We start from the raw sequence: 21,170 nt of genomic DNA, 5'->3' as shown, positions 1-21,170 counted from the left end.
TTCAACCAATAATAAACCTACACATTATATAAACTTAAAAATTTTATTTTTCAATTCTTTTATTTTCCTTTTATTTTTCTTTTACATGATTTATCTATTTTATCTCTTTATTTTTATCGATAATGTCTAGCAATACCAATAATACTTCAAAATTTCCTCCAGAGTTCAAGACACTAGCAATTAATTCTATTTTCGAAATTCATCGCTTGCCTACCTGACTGGACCAGAAAAGTTATTTCATCGGTCGAAATTAATAGTTTCAGAACTAGACCGAGAATCAATCAATGTACTGGTCTAAATATATGGGTTGAACCGATTGACCCGCGAATCGATATAGACCGATTAAACTAAGTTAAAAAGTCAAGACACTAGCGATTAATTCTATTTTTGAACTTCATCACTTGGCTACTTGACGGGACTAGAAAAGTTATTTCATTAATCGAAATCAATATTTTTAGAACTAGACCGATAACCAATCAAGGTATTGGTTCAAATATATGGGTTGAATCAATTGACCCGCGAATCGATACAAACCGATTGATCTAAGTTAAAAAAACCAATTGAACCTATTTTTTTTAATATTTCTATTTTATTAATTTTTAATAATTTGTTTGATCAAACCAAACGAACTGATCAAATCGAGAACTAGTGGCTTGACCGATTCGACCACCGGTCTAGTTCTAAAGAAAGAAAAAAGATAACAAATAATATATATATATATATATATAAGAGAAAATAATAATGTTTGTCTTTTTGCTGCATGTCAAATTTTAATTGGTTATTTTTTAAGAAAAATTAATGGTTTAGCTAATGATTGAACTAACAAAGACACCAATTTGGGAAAAAAGGGTTTAGGTACCACTTGTGACCAAAAAAGGCTTATGTATCAAAATGGGAGAAACGACATAGTTTAGGTATCAATTTGTAGGTTAAGCCTATTTTAAAATAGTTTGACTAATGGAGGTACCAACTTGTTAAAAAAAGTAGTTTATGTACCGTTTATGACTAAAAAGAAAGTTTAGATACCAAGAAGGAAAAAGGGTATAGTTTAGGTACCAATTTGCAGCTTAAGTCGATAATTAATATAATAGAATAATTTAGGATGAATTTATTAGACTAATATTTTTAACTTCAGTATTAACTTCATAAACAGTTCACCAAGACTTATTTATTAGCATCATCAATACTCATGTGAGACATATGTTAATAGTGTGTTAGACTATTAATTTTGATTTTTGAAATTTGATAAGCTATAAAAGTAACAAATTTTAATCCCATTCTTAATGCATTTTTGGATGATTATGAAAATTAGTGAATTTGATGCTCCTAATCCTTTAAATTCATGTTTCTATACTTAGGAGAGCATTTGGGAGCGAAAGGAGCAAAAAACAAGCCAAAATCGGACAAAAAAGCTATTTTTAGGATCCATTTGGCCTAGGTATTTCCACACGGGTTGGGCACACGCCTGTGTGAGCCACATGGGCTGGCCACTTGGGCATGTGGCCAGCCCATGTCGATTTCGCAGCCTGCTTCCCAATATGTAGAAAAACCTAATTTTTAGGCTTTCTGAGATTCTAAAGTCTATAAATACCAATTAGAAGAAGACATAAGGGAGCAATTAGAGAAGATCAAACAAAACACTCGAAGAACACCATCGGAGCCAACTCGGAAGCGAATCTCCATCAAGATTGAAGATCTCCTTTTAATTTCTTTCGAAGTTTTATTGTGTTTCTTTATGTCTTGTGGTTTTTCTTTTTTGACTTTGAGATGTTTTCATTCAGGAATATGAACTAAACCCCTAGATACCTAAGGGAGATGAAACCTATGATGAATCTTATCATTTAATTTCTATTTTGTATGATAAATACTTGATTCTTATTCTCAATTATGTATGCTTATTTGAGTGGAGCAAAAGTCCCTATTTAAAAGTAGATCTGGCATAATTGAGTGGAGTTGCATGCAATCCTAGAAATAGGACGATGTAAATCTACCGGATTAGAGTCAAATCTAATAGGAAAATACATAGGTCGAGTTAATGCAATAATAGGGTTTTATTAGAAAGAGATTTCAATTAATCAAACTAGAGTCAATTGTTCTTACTCTCAAAAGAGATATTAACATAATTTAGGGATTTCTACGAATCAAAACACAAATGAATAAATCGTTTAATCCAGATGCATAATAATAGGTGAAGTCTAGGTGGATTCTTTTCTGGGTATTGTCTATCTCATTGGTTAACATTCAATTATTTTCTTATTGCACTCTTTGTTGCGTTCTTAGTTAAATTAGTTTAGTAATTTTAGATTAAAACACACTCCAATTTGTCAGTTAAATAATAAGAAGACGGTGATTACTAATACTTGTAGTCCTCGTGGATATGATATTCGCTACTGACCATAACTATTCTATTGTTCGATAGGTGCTCTTGCCTTTGTCGTATTTATAGTTAGTTTAGTGACCATCAGGTTTTTGGTGCTATTGTCGGGGAACTAAAATATTCGGACACTTTATTTTTATTAATTTAGCCATTTTTATTTTTATTATAAGTTTTTTTTAGTTTAATTTTTACTTTATAATTTTTCTTCTATTTGCTTATGGCAGATTCCTTTAGTTTATAACTAGAAGAAACTCATCAGGACCATTGTTATTTGACAGTGAAATTGAAAGTATTACTCGCAGAAACTGTAAAGAAGCAAGCAAAAATGAAGAAGAGGATATTATTATTACTGAAGAGATGGGTGATAATTAGAATAATAGAAACTCATCAGGACCATTGTTATTTGACAGTGAAATTGAAAGTATTACTCGCAGAAACTGTAAAGAAGCAAGCAAAAATGAAGAAGAGGATATTATTATTACTGAAGAGATGGGTGATAATTAGAATAATCAGCTACCTCCTGTAGTTGCTATAAATCTTGCAAATCAAGATCTTGTTCCTTATACTATGTACGATTATGCAAAGCCCACTCTGACTGGGGCTGATTCGAGTATTGTGCAACCCACTATTGTTGCGAATAAGCTCGAACTGAATCCGAATACTATTCATATGATACAACAGTTTGTTCAATTCGATTGTTTGCAAGATGAAGATCCAAATACTCATTTGACCAATTTTCTGGAAATCTGTGATACTTTCAAGATTAATGGCGTCACTTACGACGTCATTCGCCTACGGTTATTCCCTTTCTCGTTGAGGAACAAAGCTAAGTAGTGGTTGAACTCTTTACCACGAGGTTCCATTACTACATGGGTTCAAATGACCGAGAAGTTCCTTTTAAAGTACTTCCTACTGGCTAAGACAGCCAAGTTGAGGAATGATATCTCTTCCTTCATTCGGATCGACTTAGGGACCTTATATGATACATGGGAGAGTTATAAGGACTTATTGAGAATGTGCCCTCACCATAGGTTACCTCTATGGATACAAGTTCAAACCTTTTATAATGGTTTGAACCCCTCACCTAGGTAACTAATTGACACATCAGCCACTGGAACTTTGAATAATAAAACACTAGAAGCGACTTATAAATTTATTGAGGAGATGACACTAAATAATTATTTGTGGCAAGTTATGAGGATAAAGTTGATGAAAGCAGCCGATGTTTTCAACTTAGATGTAGTCACCATGTTAACAAATCAGGTAGAATAATTAAATAAGAAAATTGATGGTTTATATTTTTCTACGCAGGTACATCCAGTGATACAATGCGATATGAACAGAGGAGAAATGAATAATCCAGAATGTTTACCCTTCGGTTTTAGCACAGAGAACGAACAAATCAATTATGTGGGTAATAATTCTAGGCTTCAAAATAATCTTTATAGTAATACCTATAATGCAGGTTGGATGAACCATCCCAATTTCTCTTGTGGTGGTTAAGGAAATCAGAAAGCACAACCCACTCCAGACTTTCAACAACAACCTTACCAGCAAGTGAAAAAGCCAAACCTTGAGGAGATGTTGATGAAGTTTATCTCAGTGTCAGAAACCCACTTTCAAAACACTGAAGCAACACTTAAAAATCAACAAGCATTGATTCAAGGACTTGAGAACCAAATCGGTCAACTTGCTAAATTAATATTAGAAAGACCACAAGGTAGTTTGCTTAGCAATATTGAAACTAACCCAAGGGAGCAGCTTCATGCAACTACTGTACAATATGAAGAAGGGTTAGTTGAATTTAAACTAAAACTGAGGTAAGAAATTATGGTAAATAATGATAAGGTTGAGGTAAGGTAGAAAGAGTAAAACTTGGTTGTTAAGGAATAAAAACCTCGAGTGCCATATCTTAACGCGATGAAGAGAGACCACATGAATGAACAATTTCGTAAATTTCTTAAACTTCTGAAAAAATTACATATTAACTTACCATTTGTTGAAGCTCTTTCACAAATGTTCAATTATGTCAAATTTTTAAAGGAGCTTTTGGAAAAGAAAAGAAAGTTAGATGATTCATTGACTGTGGAACTAAATACAGTTTGCTCAACCATATTGCAAAATAAACTACCCAACAAATTGAAAGATCCAAGGAGTTTTACTATTCCTTTTTTAATCGGTAGTTTAAATATTGATAATGCTTTGGCTAATTTAGGGGCTAGTATTAATGTCATTCCCTATAAAATATTTAAACAACTAGGTCTTAGGAAACCCAAACAAACTAGGATGAGTATCCAGTTAGCAAATAGAACCATTCGATATCCTAGGGGTGTTATTAAGGATGTGCTTGTTAAAAAAGACAAATTCATATTCCCTGTTGACTTTGTTGTTTTAGACATGGATGAGGACAATGAGGTACCATTAATTTTAGGACGACCCTTTTTAGCAACTACTAGAACTATAATTGATGTTGGTATAGGTGAATTAGTACTTCGTGTAGGTAACGAAATGATTACTCTTCAAGCGCGTGATTCCATGAGAGTCTTTAGTAATCGAGATGATTTTAATGTTTTGTTAACGTGAGTAACCATGTGGCTTAATCTTCATTGCAGGAAATCCCTCAAGAGATCATAAAAGAGCCACATTTCAGTCAATGTGACAGAAATAGAATGACTTATGAAGAATGAATATTAAATTGATGAACTAGATAAATGGTGAACACATGTTAAGGAGAAACCGAGATAGCACGATGAAGAGCCAAAGCAACACCATGATGAGCACGTGATAAAAACAAGCCAATTTACGATTGGAGACAAAGTACTACTGGAAAAAATGGATCCAAGAATCTCCCATTCAGAGCTCGAATAGAACGGATCAACCCTATGTAGGGTACTAAATGGCTTTCCCAATGGTACAATTGGAAGCACGGAAATTTATGCAATTTTACATACCTTTTTTAACCTAAAGTCATACAGTTTCGATAAAATTTTGGTCGAAAAATAATTAATTTTTATAAAATAATTAAAGTACACTTAAAATATGAACATGTTGAATTTTAGTTAATTTTATAATTATTTTTGATGAATTTTTGACAGATTTACACAAAGGGCAAAAAATGGCTCGGTAAACACTACTAGAAGAACGAAATCGAGAAGCAATTTGAATTATCGAGGAGAACTAAATTTCAGCCTAAGACGGTCCAAAATTATATGTATTAATTCATAATATAATTAATTTTAATTTATATCCAATTTAATTTAGGTTAATAAATTATTATTAATTAATTATGAAAAAGTGGTCCAGTTGAACCGAACCGAGTGAACCGAACGGCCCAAGAAATGGACAGCCCAAAACCGCCCCAAGAGCTGACCCAAATCAGCTTATTAAGCTTGCAAAGAGGCCCTCGAAGACTTGTTCAAGTTGCATTCAAACCCCTCCACAATTGGTGGCTTTGTAAATTTGCCCCAAGCCAAATTTAGCAAAGTTGAAACCATCAATCTTGCCACATGTGTGGTTGGCCAAGGGATGGCTCTTTGGCTGCTATTTTTAGCTAATTTTAGCAGCCATATTCAGCTATAAAAACCCCCCTTGGCTGATCATTCAACACACCTCAATTCATTCACATCTTTTCTCTCTTCTCTCCACTTTCTCTCTTTTTTGCCATTCTAAATTCTCTTGCTCTATTGCCGATTTCCTCCCTTGGAAAGGGGGTGTTCATCAGCCATTTTGGAGCAACATTGAAGTGTTCATAGCATCTTTGCTCAATGAGGACAATAGAAAATGAAGAACAGAGTGAACTAGTCAAGCCACGAAAAAACACCGGATTTGATTCTTGTTCCCTATCTCTTTAATTTTTGTTGTTGTTATGATGAACATATCTATAAATATTTATGTTGTTGGGATGGTTAATTTAATAAACTTAGCTTGAATTTAATTCTTGTTAGGTTGATTGCATTTCGTCTTCTTAAATTGTTAAAATTGTGTTTATATTGTTATAGGCCTCGGTAAGATGCTTGATTAAGTAAAATCATGACTAAGTTATTCTTGCATTACAATTGTTAGGTAACTAATGAATTAATTATTTAAACGAATTGAAATTGTAATTAATAGACACAGTACTTAATCAGTGCATGTTTAATCATCTAAGGTAGCTAAGGGTTACATTAGCAACGGTATCTGATGATACAATTGCCTTGCATAACTTCCAAGATTATTGTGATTAAACTGTTTCAAGATAAGGATACTTTGTTACCTCATATAGTCCTTTATGTGCTTATTAAATTGCGTTAATTGTTTGAATTGACATAGAGATATGTTTAAGAGATTATTTCAATTTAATAAGTACGTATGTGCTATAACATATTTGCCTATTAAGATTTGTTTAATCGATTGAATTGACATAGAGATGTGTCCAAGAGATGAATGGATTTTGGTAGGTGAGATGTTCATAAGTTAGCAAATTACCGAGTTACCATAAATTTATTCGTAACAAGATAAACATGAGTTTAATAATTCTAAGTTAAGAAATGTAATTAATCTAACACAATTATGTCATCTTGATTAAAATTGTATTTTGAAATCGTGCATTTGAGATTTATTTATTTAGTTTACTTAGTTTAAAATCTTAGTTTTTAATCACCAGTTTAAAATCCTAGTTTTTAGTCACCCTTTTCAAACAAAATATTTTTCTTCACCAAAGTGTTTTAAATAGCATTCATAAATAATTCTTTTCACAGTCCCTGTGGGTACAATAACTCGACCTTTACTTGTCACTTAATTACTTGTTGCGATTGTGTACACTTGCACATTTTCTTCATTCGAAGTTTTTTGCACCATTGCCAGGGGCTATTTTAAAAAGTCATTATTTGTGTATTTGGTAGTTTTGCATTTTGGTTTAATTTTCTGTTTAAATTTTAACTTAATTAATTTTTCTGTGATTATTTTAGGTGTTGATGAGTATTGACCGAATCATCGATTTACTCCTTGTAGACCCTGAGATTGAACGAACTTTCTGACAGCAAAGAAGACAAGCAAGTCAGAGAATGACCAAAGAAATGAACTTTGAAAATCCAAATCAAGGAAACGGAGCAAACCCTACCCAAAATCCTATCCTTATTTCTGATGATAGGGATAGAGATTTAAGATAGTATGCCGTGCTAGTGTTTAATGATCTTAACCTGGGTATTAGGAGACTTGAAATTGAGGCACAATAGTTTGAGCTGAAGCCAGTTATGTTCCAGATGCTTCAGACAGTGGGCAAATTTAGTGGAATGCCTACCAAAGATCCTCACCTACACTTAAGACTGTTTATGGAGGTGAGTGATTCTTTCAAGTTAGTAGGAGTACCCGAAGATTCATTACAATTGAAGCTGTTCTCATATTCGCTAAGGGATAGAGCTCGAGCCTGGTTGAACTCCTTACCAAAAAATTCAATTTCCACATGGCAAGAGTTAGCAAAAAGATTCCTTATGAAGTATTTCCCGCCTAGCAAGAATGCTAAGTTGAGGAATGAGATCACTGCTTTCCAACAAATGGATGACAAGTCCTTGTATGAGGCATGGGAAAGGTACAAAGAATTATTACGGAAGTGCCCTCATCACGGAATCCCACATTGTATCCAACTTGAGACGTTTTATAATGGTCTCAATGCTTACACGAGGATGGTAGTGGACGCTTCTGCTAATGGTGCTCTCCTTTCTAAGTCTTATAATGAGGCTTATAAAATCATTGAGAGGATTTCCAGCAACAATTACCAATGGCCAACAAATCGAGTAGCATCAATACATGAAGTAGATGCTCTTACTTTACTCACATCTTAGGTATCATTAATATCCTCAATGTTAAAAAATCTTACTACTAATGGGTCTAATAGTTTTGCAGCACAGTGACCAAATCAATTTGAAAATGTAGCATGTGTCTATTGTGGGGAAGGACATTTGTTAGAAGAATGTCCATCGAACCCAGTATCCATATATTACATGGGTAACTAGAACCAAAATCGAGGAAGGCAAGAACTGCAATCCAATTTCTATAACCCATCATGGCAAAACCACCCGAATTTTTCCTGGAGTAACCAAGGGGCTGGAACCAGTAACACTTACGCCTAACCTAGAGCGACCCAACCACCTAGTTTTCCCCAACAAGTTTAGAAACCAACCCAAGCTGAACCATCCAATGGCCTAGAAAATTTGTCAAAGGCATACATGGTGAAGAATGATGCCTTAATTTAAAGCCAAACATCTACATTGGAAAATTTAGAAAACCAAATGGGCTAGCTTGCTACTGAACTCAAGAACTGACCACAAGGTGTTTTACCTAGTGATTCGAAGAATCCGAGGAATCCAGGGAAGGAGCATTGTAAAACATTGATATTGAGGAGCGAAAAGACTTTGGAGCCCAATTCTGTCGAAGTTGAGAAGGAGCCAGTTGATGCTCAAGACTCAGAGGACGTTCAACCAAGTGTTGAAATTCCAGTTTTACCAAAACCAGAATCTGCGAAACATGACAAGGTGACTTCGGAACCAGCTAATTTTGATCAACTAACAACTCTGGTAGATGCAAAATTACCACAGAAGACGAATCAACCAGTTCTAGTAAAGAAACCTCTACCACCCTACCCTCAAAGACTTCAGAAGCAGAAGTAGGAAATTCAATTCAAGAAATTCCTAGACATACTCAAGCAACTTCATATCAACATCCCGTTGGTTGAAGCACTTGAACAAATACTGAACTACGTCAAAGTCACGAAGGATATCTTGTCGAAGAAACAAAGGCTTGGAGAATTTGAGACAGTAGCCTTAACAAAGGAATGTAATGCATATCTTCAAAACAAGCTAATATTTAGCTTGCAACATTTGAAATATGTTTATTTAGGTAACTCTTCTATTCTGCCTATGATTGTTTCAGCAGAATTAACTACTGAACAAGAAGAGAAACTCATCTTGATGTTGAAACAATTCAAGAAGGCTATCGGATGGACCATAGCCGATATTTGCGGTATTAGTCCATCTGTATGCATGCACAAGATTATCCTGAAAGATGGAAAAAAATGGACGACTGATGGACAACGAAGACTAAACCCCATCATGAAGGACATAGTCAAGAAAGAAATCATCAAGTGGTTAGATGCGGGTATAATTTACCCTATCTCAAATAGTTCATGGGTAAGTCTGGCCCAGTGCGTGCCAAAGAAATGAGGTATCACAGTCATTGAAAATAAGAATAACGAGTTGATACCGACTAGAACAATTACGGGATGGAGAATTTGTATCGATTGTTGGAAGCTGAACAAGGCAACTAGGAAAAATCACTTTCCTTTGCCGTTTTTGGACAAGATGCTTGATAGACTTGTAGGGCGAGACTATTACTATTTTCTCGATGGATGCTCGGGGTATAATCAGATTAGAGTAGCACTAAAAGATTAGCATAAGACAACATTCACCTGTCTGTACGGTACATTTGCATTTAGGCAAATGCCATTTGCTTTATGTAATACACCCGCTACATTTCAAAGATGTATGATGTCTATTTTTACTGACATGGTTGAGAAATATTTGGAAGTATTTATGGATGATTTTTCAGTATTTAGAGATACATATGATGATTGCCTAGCAAATCTAGCCAAGGTACTAAGGCGATGCGAAGAAACAAACCTCGTACTCTACTAGGAAAAGTGCCATTTCATGGTACGAGAAGGTATTGTTCTAGGGCATCGGATAACAAGTCATGGAATATAGGTTGATAAAGAAAAGGTAGATGTTATTAAGAAACTCCCACCTCCAACATCTATAAAGGGTGTTAGGAGCTTTTTGGGCCAAGCTGGTTTCTATCGAAGATTCATCAAGGACTTCTCTAAAATTGCTAAATCCTTATGCAAATTATTGGAGAAGGGCACAACGTTCAAATTTGATGAAGAGTGCTTAAAAGCTTTCAATGATTTGAAGAGTCGATTAGTTACGACACCCATAATAGTCACACTAGACTAGGATTTAACATTTGAATTGATGTGTGACACAAGTGACTTCGCGATAGGAGCTGTTATGGGCCAGCGAAGGAACAAAGTCTTTCATCCCATCTATTACGCAAGTCGAACTCTGACAGGAGCTCAACTGAATTATACGGTAACAGAGAAAGAGTTACTTGCTATTGTGTTTGCTTTTGACAAGTTTTGATCTTATCTTGTAGGTACTAAAGTGACTGTCTATACAGACCACTCGACAATTAAGTATTTACTTACCAAGAAAGACGCTAAGCCGAGACTGATCTGATGGGTACATCTACTTTAAGAGTTCGATCTAGAAATTCAAGATCGAAAGGGAGTGGAAAACCAAGTAGTAGACCACTTGTCCAGATTGGAGCCCCAAGAAGGGAACTCTCCACTTATACCAATTCGAGAGACGTTTCTAGATGAACTCCTACTGAAGGTAAATCATGTCCCTAATGACCTTGGGTTTGCTCATATTGCTAACTTTTTAGCTTGTGGGTTGATGCCAATTGATAAGACGTATCATCAAAAGAAAAAGTTTCTTCATGATGTGAAGTACTATTTTTGGGAAGAGCTGTACTTGTTTAAAAAGTGTGTAGAACAAATGATCAGGAGATGCATGACAGAAGATGAAGTACATAAGATTTTATATCATTGTCATTCGGCTCCAAGGTGGGGACACTTCGGAGGTACACGTACTGCAGCCAAGGTATTGCAAGCCAGATTCTTTTGGCCAACACTATTCAAAGACGCATATGCTTACGTAAAGAGTTGTAATCGATGTCAAAGGGTCAGAAATGTCACAATAGAAATGAGATGCCTCGAACAAACATCATTGAGGTAGAATTATTCGATGTTTGGGGTATTGATTTTCTCAATCCTTTCCCTCCGTCTTTTGGTCACAAGTACATCTTGGTAGCTGTAGACTACGTGTTTAAGTGGATTGAGGCTGAAGCATATCCAACAAATGATGCTAAGGCTATAATGATGTTTTTACAGAAACATGTGCTCACAAGGTTTGAAACCCCAAGAGCCATCATCAGTGATGAAGGGTCCCTTTTTTGAACAAGTGGTTGAAATGGTTATTAGATAAACATGGAGTGAAACACAAGGTCACTACAGCTTACCATCCACAGGCGAATGGGCAAGCTGAACTGGCAAACAAGGAGATCAAAGGCATACTTGAGAAGGTAGTTTTCCCGAACTGACGAGATTGGTCTAAAAGATTGGATGATGCTTTATGGGCTTACAGGACAGCATACAAGACACCACCCTATAGGTTAGTCTTTGGGAAAGGCTGCCATATACCCTTGGAGTTAGAACACAAAACTTACTGGGCTCTCCGACAACTCAACTTGGATCTTAAGCTTGCTAAAGAGAAACAGATGCTCCAGCTCAATGAGTTAGAAGAATTCTGAATGTTCTCATACGAAATTGCCAAATTGCTCAAGGAGAGACTTAAAAAATGACATGACAAGAACATTCGAGTTTGTGAATTTGAAGCAAATCAGCAAGTTTTGTTATTTAATTCCAGATTAAAGTTCTTTCCAAGTAAGTTAAAATCATGTTGGTTTAGTCCAATTACGATTCATCGAGTCTATCTGTACGGGGTTATTGAACTTCAAGGCAATGAAAGTAATTTTCGAGTTAATGCTCAACGCTTGAAACATTACTAGGGAGATAAAATTGAATAGAATCAAATCTTGTTCATTTTATCAGATATTTAATTTTTCTTGTTCTTCTTTTTGAATAAATGATTTAGGGTATATTTTTGGGATTAGTATGTGTAAATAAATTCTATCTAAGAGATTGGAACTTAAGCGAGACCGCTTGTCACTCCTCCAATCTTTCCTGGGAATTGATTTGACATAATTTTTCGAGAAATTATCCCCTAAATGGCAAAATAAATTTCTAAATTTTCAAATAAAAGGGTCAATTTTGATCCAAGTTTTAAATTGACAACTCAATTTCAAAATTTCATTAAGTCTAGGGACTTAATTGAACTATTTGTAAAACTTGGTTGCTCTTTTGTAAATATTTTCAAAAGGCTTCTAGAATAAATATTTTTAGTTTAATAAAAAGGTGATAATTATTAATATAGAATTATATCTATTATAATATATATTAATTATTATCACTTTGCATAGAGTTAGGATTAGTTTTAATTTAATCATATTTTATTTGATAAGTTTTATCTTAATAAATTAATAGAAAATAATAATTTAATATGCATTATATTAATTATTAATTGTTATTTAGTTTGAGTAGAATTAGAACTTAGAATTTTAATTATTAAATTATACTAAGAATTCTACTCTAGTTCCTACTACCTTCACTATAAATTCCACCTATCTCTTCTTATTTTTTTCATTCATACACCATTCCCTCCAAAAACACCAAAACCCTTAAGAACCGAAACCTCCTAGTAATTCTCTAGCCACAACATTGCCCAGCTGATCGGTCAGTAGCACGTCGTATGCTCGTCTCGTGCACGCCTGCTCCATCGCATGCTGCATTGCGCGCCTGGTCCTGCTCAGCACCGAGCTGCTCCTTGGGGCTGCTGCTGCTCCAGCCCTAGCTGCCCAGGCCGCATCCTGCACCAGCGCCTAGCTTCCTCGCAAGACCACACGAGGCCTACTCAACGATCCGCACGTTGCTCACATCCCCTACTGCGCGCTGTTGCTTTGCACACCTAAGCGACACACCACCCTTTCACCCATCCTTAGCCAAAACATCCTAACCTCTTTTAATTTGCCATCTTTTGATTCAAAATTATTTTTCTTAAGAGCTCTTAATTTTTACAAAAAAATGTGGTAAGACCAAATTTTCTCCTAAAGTTTAATTTTAGTCAATTATCTAATTTTTTAATTTATTGAATTATTAATATTTTATATTAATTAAATTTTTGAGAAAATAATTGTTACCATCTTATGATCAGGTTAACCATGCCTCGGAAGAGAACTCGTGCATTCACCTAATTTTTCAAATCATAAAACATGTTCCACTATGAAGAAGCCAAAGCAAGATACGAGAGTATCTTCAAGAATCAACAGATGCATCCAGAGAAAGACTTCACCTTGAAAGAAAGTAACTATATTGATTTTATGGTGCGTATTTGTCAGGTTGCTGAAACTATCAATTGGAAGTTGTTTTGTGAGAAGAGACCTAGTGTGGATAAGGAGTTAGTGCGCGGGTTCTATGCGAATTTAACCTCAAGCGAGTTGACAGAAGTTCCAGTTCACGGAATCAAGGTACCAATAAATTCAAACGCTATTAATGAGTTCTTTGGATTGCCTGATTTCAAAAACAATGAATATTCTTCTTTGATAAGCGATATAGAGCCTGAAAATTTGCAAGAAATTCTCGAGGAACTTATAGCTCTAGGTTCTAAGTGGACTGTGTTAAAGCAAGGAATCCACACTTGTCAAAGAGAATATTTGACACCACTCGCAAAGGTATGGTTCTATTTCATCCGTTTTAGCCTTATGTCTAGCTCACATGGGACTACAATCTCATTAGAGCGAATGGTCTTATTATACTCGATTTTAACTGGAAAGACCATTGATGTGGGAAAAATCATCCTGAGAGAAATGCGGAATTGTGCTGTTAGACGTTCTGGCCCAGCCTACTTTGCCTTTACGATAACAATTCTGTGCTTGAAAGCTAAAATTCTTGCAGACATAAAGAAGACATACTATAGCTAGGGCACAATCACAGATTGGGACTTCTACTGAATAGCTGGAGAATCTGTTCTACAGCAATAAGTTAAAGAAAGTGAGGACCCCAAAGAAGAAGAAGAAGATCTCATAATGCAATCAGTTGAAGTCCCAGATAAGGCGAAACCAATGGAACTAGAAGCTGAACTTGATGTTGAAACTTCAATATCCAGAGCTCAATCGCCTTGCCTAGATCTTCGAGATGAGCTGTCAAAGTTGATGGATATAATGCAACATATGCAGTGGGAGCAACAAGCTTACTGGAGATACTAAAAAATAAGGGATAACTCAATGAGAAGCACTTTTACGAAAATACATGACCCATTTATTTTTATGCCTGAGTTTCCAGATTTCATATTTGAACCATGGAGTCCACTATCGAAGAAGTAGCAAAGCAATTCATGCAAAGGCAATAATGATGGAGCAAAAGATGAGTCAAATTTGGAAGGATCTACAAATAAATAAAAGGGGGGATATTGACTTTATTTTATTTCTGTTCTTAGGTCATTTTAGAATTAAGCTTAATTAGGAATTTTTATTTTTGCATAATAAAGCAAGAGATGGAAATCATGAATAAAAATGAACGAGTCGCAAAGTATAAAGTGTGGCAATAGGTATATACATGTCTAGGATTAGATCTTGAGAGAGCTTGGTACTTAAGCAGTCAATTTGACTCACCTCCTCTTTTCTAGAATCCTACCAAGTGTATAGTATCTATTCACTTTTAACAATAAGGACATTGTTCATCTTAAGTAGGGGGACCAAAAAATTAAAATTATTTCCACTCAGAATAATTTTTTTATTAATTATGATTAGGATATACTTTGTTCAATAAATTTGAAATTTTGTTAAGTATGCTAAACTTCAGTATAAATAAAGTTTGAATATTTCAATAATTATTATGTTAGCTTAATAATGAAATAAATGAATTTTTAATGAAGCATGCAAATCGTACTATAAAATTTTTAGTTCCTTAGGAAAGTTAGACGTGCATGAAAGTTTAAGTCTTTAGAATTGTCTTAGTAGTTTCTTGAGGTGAAATCCTAGGAAGCATGGAATGCTGAAAATGATTTAAGCAACTATTATTTGGACTATTTGAGCCTTTCAAGCCAACCATGATGAAATTTTTATCCTTTGAAACCCAACTTTGAGACTATATGGCCTAATTTTATTTGAACCCTTGCAAATTTAGCCATCACTTCTCTCTTAACTATCTTAAAATTGTCTTAAACACTAGACTGAGAACTATTCAAAGTATCCTTTGAAATTTAGTTTGGGGGAGTTGAAAAGAAGTATCAAATGCTCTAAAATTGTAGTACATTCAATAAAATGCTCGTGTGAAAAAAAAGAAAGAAAAAAAAGGATGAGTTATTAAAATAAGATGTACAAAAGAGCATGTGAAAGCAAAGAAAGTTGATGTATTGAAGGTAATTATTTCGAAGGTCTGATGCAAGTTGAGTCTAGGGTTTTTAGCCTAAAATTATCTATCTTCTACCTACCCCTAAGCCCAGCCATGTTACAACCTTGTTAAAGACCTATTGATTCAAGTTCAAATGCTACCTACATTAGTGGAGAGAAATTGCTGCGTCCAACATATGAAGGCATAAGTTAAACTTAATGATTGCAGCTTAATCTTGAATAAGGGAATAAAATTAAATTGGTAAGGGTTAACATGACTTTATTAGGAAACATTTAGTCTAATTTTTGGCTATCATAAGAATGATTGAGATTAATTTGAATAATATGTATACTTAAGTAAGCATAACTATTGAATTTCTTGTTCATGAGCATAAGTATATTAAATTCATAATTTTGGGAATAATGTTGTTCTGAAGGAATTTTTCAAAGGTGTTTTTGAGAAATTCTTTTTAAATTTTTGCATTACTCGGGACGAGCAATGAATTAAGTTTGGGGGTGTGGAAACACGAAAATTTATGCATTTTTACATACCCTTTTTAACTTAAAATCATACAGTTTCGATAAAATTCTTGTTGAAAAATAATTAATTTTTATAAAATAATTAAAGTGCACTTAAAATATGAACATGTTGAATTTTGTTTAATTTTATAATTATTTTTGATGAATTTTCAACAGATTTGCACAAAGGGAGAAAAATGGCTTGGCAGACACTACTAGAAGCATGAAACCGAGAAGCAATTTGAAATATTGAGGCAAACTAAATTTCAGCCTAAGACGGTCCAAAATTATATGTATTAATTCATAATATAATTAATTTTAATTTATATCCAATTTAATTTAGGTTAATAAATTATTATTAAATAATATGAAAAAGTGGTCCAGTTGAATCGAATCGAGTGAAACGAACCGCCCAAGAAATGGACAGCCCAAAACTGTCCCAAGAGCTGACCCAAATAAGCTTATTACCTGATTATTTAAGCTTGCAAAGAGGCCCTTGAAGACTTGTTCAAGTTGCATTTAAACCCCTCTACAATTGGTGGCTTTGTAGATTTGCCCCAAGCCAAATTTAGCAAAGTTGAAACCGTCAACCTTGCCACATGTGTGGCCGGCCAAGGGATGGCTATTTGGTGCTATTTTTAGTAGTCATCTTCAGCTATAAAACCCCTCTTGGCTGATCATTCAACACACCTTAATTCATTCACATCTTTTCTCTCTTCTCTCCACTTTCTCTCTTCTTTTCCATTCTAAATTTTCTTGCTCTCTTGTCGATTTCCTCCCTTGGAAAAGGGGTGTTCATCAGCCATTTTGGAGCAACATTGAAGTGTTCGTAGCAGCTTTGATCAATGAGGATAATAGAGAATGAAGAACGGAGTAAGCTAGTCAAGCCACGGAAAAACACCGAATTTGATTCTTGTTCCCTATCTCTTTAATTTTTGTTGTTGTTATGATGAACATATCTATGAATATTTATGTTGTTGGAATGGTTAATTTAATCAATTTAGCTTGGATTTAATTCATGTTAGGTTGATTGCATTTCGTCTTCTTAAATTGTTAAAATTGTGTTTATGTTGTTATAGGCCTCGATAAGATGCTTGATTAAGTAAAATCATGACTAAGTTATTCTTGCATTACAATTGTTAGGTAACTAATGAATTAATTATTTAAACGGATTGAAATTGTAATTAATAGACACAGTACTTAATCAGTGCATGTTTAATCATCTAAGGTAGCTGAGGGTTAAATTAGAAACAGTATCTGACGATACAATTGCCTTGCATAACTTGCAAGATTATTGTTATTAAACTGTTTCAAGGTAAGGATACTTTGTTATGTCACATACTCTTTTATGTGCTTATTAAATCGAGTTAATTGTTTGAATTGACATACGGATATGTTTAAGAGATTATTCAAATTTAATAAGTATGTATGTGGTATAACATATTTGCCTATTAAGAGTTGTTTAATCGATTGAATTGACATAGAGATATGTCCAAGAGATGAATGGATTTTGGAAGGTGAGTATGTTCATAAGTTAGCAAATTACCGAGTTGCCATGAATTTATTAGTAACAAGATAAACATGAGTTTAATAATTCTATGTTAAGAAATGTAAGTAATCTAACACAATTATGTCATCTTGATTAAAATCGTATTTTGAAATCGTGCATTTGAGATTTATTTATTTAGTTTACTTACTTTAAAATCTTAGTTTTTAATCACCCTCTTCAAACAAAATATTTTTCTTCACCAATGTATTTTAAATAGCATTCATAAATATTTCTTTCCATAGTCCCTGTGGGTATGATAACTAGATATTTACTTGTCACTTTATTACTTGTTGCGATTATGTACACTTGCACATTTTTGTCGTTCCAACAGTCGAGGTAACTCATTCTGAATTTGCCACGTTTAAGGTAAATAGTACTCGACTTAAACCTTATTTTGATAATAGAATTGATAGCGAGAAAGAGGAACCTCGACTCTGTGAACCTCCGTGACCGTGCTAAATCGAGGTAAGTTTGAGCTTAGACTTTAAATAAGTGCTTCTCGGAAGGCAACCCGGGTGTTAACACTCCTAATTCTTTTAATTTTATTACATGTTATTTTAAAAAGAATTAATTTTAAAAATTGGCCGGGACACATGCGCGTGTCCCGGGCTGTGTGCATTGTGACATCCCTAATTTGACCCTAGTCGAAAAGTGGTTTCGGGACCACAAAACCGAGTCACAAGAATAATTAGGTGTTATATTCTGTGCTTATTGTATGTGGAATTTGTATGTGTAAATATTTCGTGCCTTGATTTTATTAATTAGGTGCTAATTCATAAGAAAGGACCCATGTGTTAGGACTTGAAAATGTGATAGGTGAATTTTTAAGTGGCCAAATAATGCATGAAGTAAAGACATGAGGGATTTGCATGTCAATTAAGCCAACTATAGGAAGTGGCCGGCCATGGTAATGGAGATGGGCAAAAGAAAACATGTCTTGAACATGTTTTGCTAATGGTGGATGTTAGAAATAATAAAATAAAGAGCATGGGAAAAGGGAACATGTTTCAAACATGTCTAGTTAATGGATCCTGTTAGAAAGAATAAAGAAATGGAGAAAAAAAGGGAAATGATGAACAAAAAAAAAAAAAAAGAGCATGGATGCCCCCCCTTTGTTGCCGTGAGTAGAGGAAAAAGAAAGGAGAAAAATTTTTTCATCCATTCTCAATTCTTGGCCAAAAATACTAAGGGAAAAAGGAAGGATTTTTGCTTCATGCTTGGTTTAGAAGAGAACTAGAAGGAGATTTGGTCATACTTGTGTCAAGATTAAGGTATGTTTGAGGTTGTGTCATGAGATTCATGCATGTTTTAGTTGCTAACTTGATGTTCATGTTAGCCCATGGTTCAAATCCTTGTTATGCCATGGAAATGGTATTTGGCCAAGGTTGATATTGTGTTAAAGCCATTGCATGCTAAATGTGAAGCTTGTTGATGATGCATGTAATGATGGATTGACTACTCTTGAAATTTCTTTTAGCATTCTTGAGTAAGACATGGAGTTTTCTTTGTTTAACCATGACCAAAAATTGAAAGGGATGGTGTGGGATGTATTCGGCCATGGCATGCTCATAAGTGCGATTTATGCTTGTTGCATGATAGGTAAAAATTTGTGTTTTGATATATGTGTATATGTGTTTGTACATGATGTTACAAATGGATGTGAAAATATATGCTAGATTGGGAAAATTTGATTAAATGTTCATGAGATGAAATTAGGTGATTAAAAGATGTTAGTTGACATTGTATATATATATATATATTCGGCCATTAAAGTAAGTATGTAGGTGATGTTGAATCAAGTTTTGGTGCATATTCGGTTAGGTGTATAATCGACCAAATGGGTGATTAGTAAGAATGGTTGCCGAATATACAAGCATACATATGCATGTGTAGTTGAATTATGAATGTTTAGCAAGATGGTTAAACTAGTTGATTTATTGATTAAGCTCAAGGAGTTAAAGAAGGAGAATCAAGCAAGGGAAAGACGAAGGTCATCGAGTAGCCGACTTGGAACTATTTTACCCAACACGAGGTAAGTCATTAAGCATATATTTGGTGTTGATTTAAATGATCATAATATATATGCAAATGTGTTTAAATGAGTTGATGTGTAAATGGAAATGTATGTGTATGGAATGATGCCATTGTTGAATGTATAAAGGCAGCAAAATGCATAAGGTATTGGTCTCGGCACTAAGTGTGCGGGTATAAATGGACACGGTGACAAGATTGGCACTAAGTGTGCGGGTTTAAAATTGTACAGCACTAAGTGTGCGAGTTTGATTATATAGCACTAAGTGTGCGAGTTGAATGTATATAGCACTAAGTGTGCGGATTCACTATATGCTCTTGCATCACAATTGGCACTGAGTGTGCGACATTATCGAGTTAATCCCGGACAGCGGATCGGGTAAGTACCTTGAGCTCATGACGAATAGGCAATATGTTCATGCTCGGGTTGAGCTTGGTAAGCTTTAAATCTATGTGATAATTGCAATTGTATGATTGTGGTGAAAATGAGTTGGTGTGTGAAAATGCCTCAAATATCTTATTGTACAGAATATGAAATGTGGATGTATGACTTGGTATGAGATTGAACCGAAAGGTCCGAGGAATTATGGTATAGTTTGATATGGATGGAGTACCTAGCCTCGCTTATCGCTTCATGTTGTGATAATTTTATTAATGGATGGTTGATGAATGCTTATGACTTACTGAGTTATAAACTCACTCGGTGTTTTCTTGTCACCCATTTTAGGTCTCTTGGACTCAGATCGCTTATGCGTTTCGAACCGTCGTTGAAGTCATCACACCGGCTGGAAATCTTTTGGTATTGTCTTCGTAGTTGAACTAGGAGAACATTTGGCATGTATAGGCTATTTTGTTTTGTTGAATTGTGGGTTGTAAACTTTAAGCCATGCGAAAATGGCCTATGTGGTCGGTTGAGTGTGATCCTAAAACATATAGTCACGAGCCTTAGAAACCTTAATTTTGATAAGGTGGCCATAGTTGTATTATGTATGATGAAATAGTTGGCCATGGAAGAATTATGAAATAGTCATTGTTTGCTTTAGTAACAGATGCTGCCAGCAGCAGTGAGGTGAGATGGAAAATCACTAAAAATAGTAGAAGTAGAATTAAATGGTTAATAAATTATGAAATTGAACCTTGATGAATCTATTTTCATATGGACGAAACGAAACGACCATATGAGCCGTATTTTAAGAGATATTTGAGATTTTGTGAGACAGGGCCAGAACGGTTTCTGGATCCTCTGTTTCGACTTTGAAAATTTACCATAAATTATCCAGAAATAATTAGGAGTCATGCCTTATATGCATAGATTCCCATTTGAGTCTAGTTTCATTAGAAACAAACGTCATGAGCATTGGAGCTCCGTACAAGATGATATCTAGGTCGTAATGCGCAAAGGTCAGTGTAATCGAACTCTGAAACAGGGGTGACTTTAACTAATAAACTGTACTAATTGGCTTGACCAAAAATTCTAGAAAAAAATGTGTAGATGGGATTATGAGTCTAGGTTCAGGAAAAATTGACGGAACTGATTTTCAAGTTCTGGAACTCGAGATATGACTTTAAGGTGACAGTGACGCAGTTAGCTAGCCT

At 34.6% G+C, this 21,170-nt stretch overlaps 2 non-coding genes across 2 annotated transcripts; both read right to left on the bottom strand.

Moving 5' to 3' along the window:
- Positions 1-3,304: 3,304 nt before the first annotated feature.
- LOC128280302 (small nucleolar RNA R71) lies at positions 3,305-3,411 on the bottom strand. The gene has a single exon (XR_008270482.1). It is a non-coding gene; the product is annotated as a small nucleolar RNA R71 (small nucleolar RNA).
- A 4,464-nt stretch (positions 3,412-7,875) lies between these two features.
- Positions 7,876-7,982, bottom strand: LOC128280074 (small nucleolar RNA R71). Its single transcript, XR_008270255.1, has one exon. It is a non-coding gene; the product is annotated as a small nucleolar RNA R71 (small nucleolar RNA).
- Between the last annotated feature and the right edge of the window lie 13,188 nt (positions 7,983-21,170).

This window comes from Gossypium arboreum, chromosome 8, assembly GCF_025698485.1.
Source record: "Gossypium arboreum isolate Shixiya-1 chromosome 8, ASM2569848v2, whole genome shotgun sequence".
NCBI lineage: Eukaryota > Viridiplantae > Streptophyta > Magnoliopsida > Malvales > Malvaceae > Gossypium > Gossypium arboreum.
This window is presented reverse-complemented; position numbering and strand designations above follow the sequence as displayed.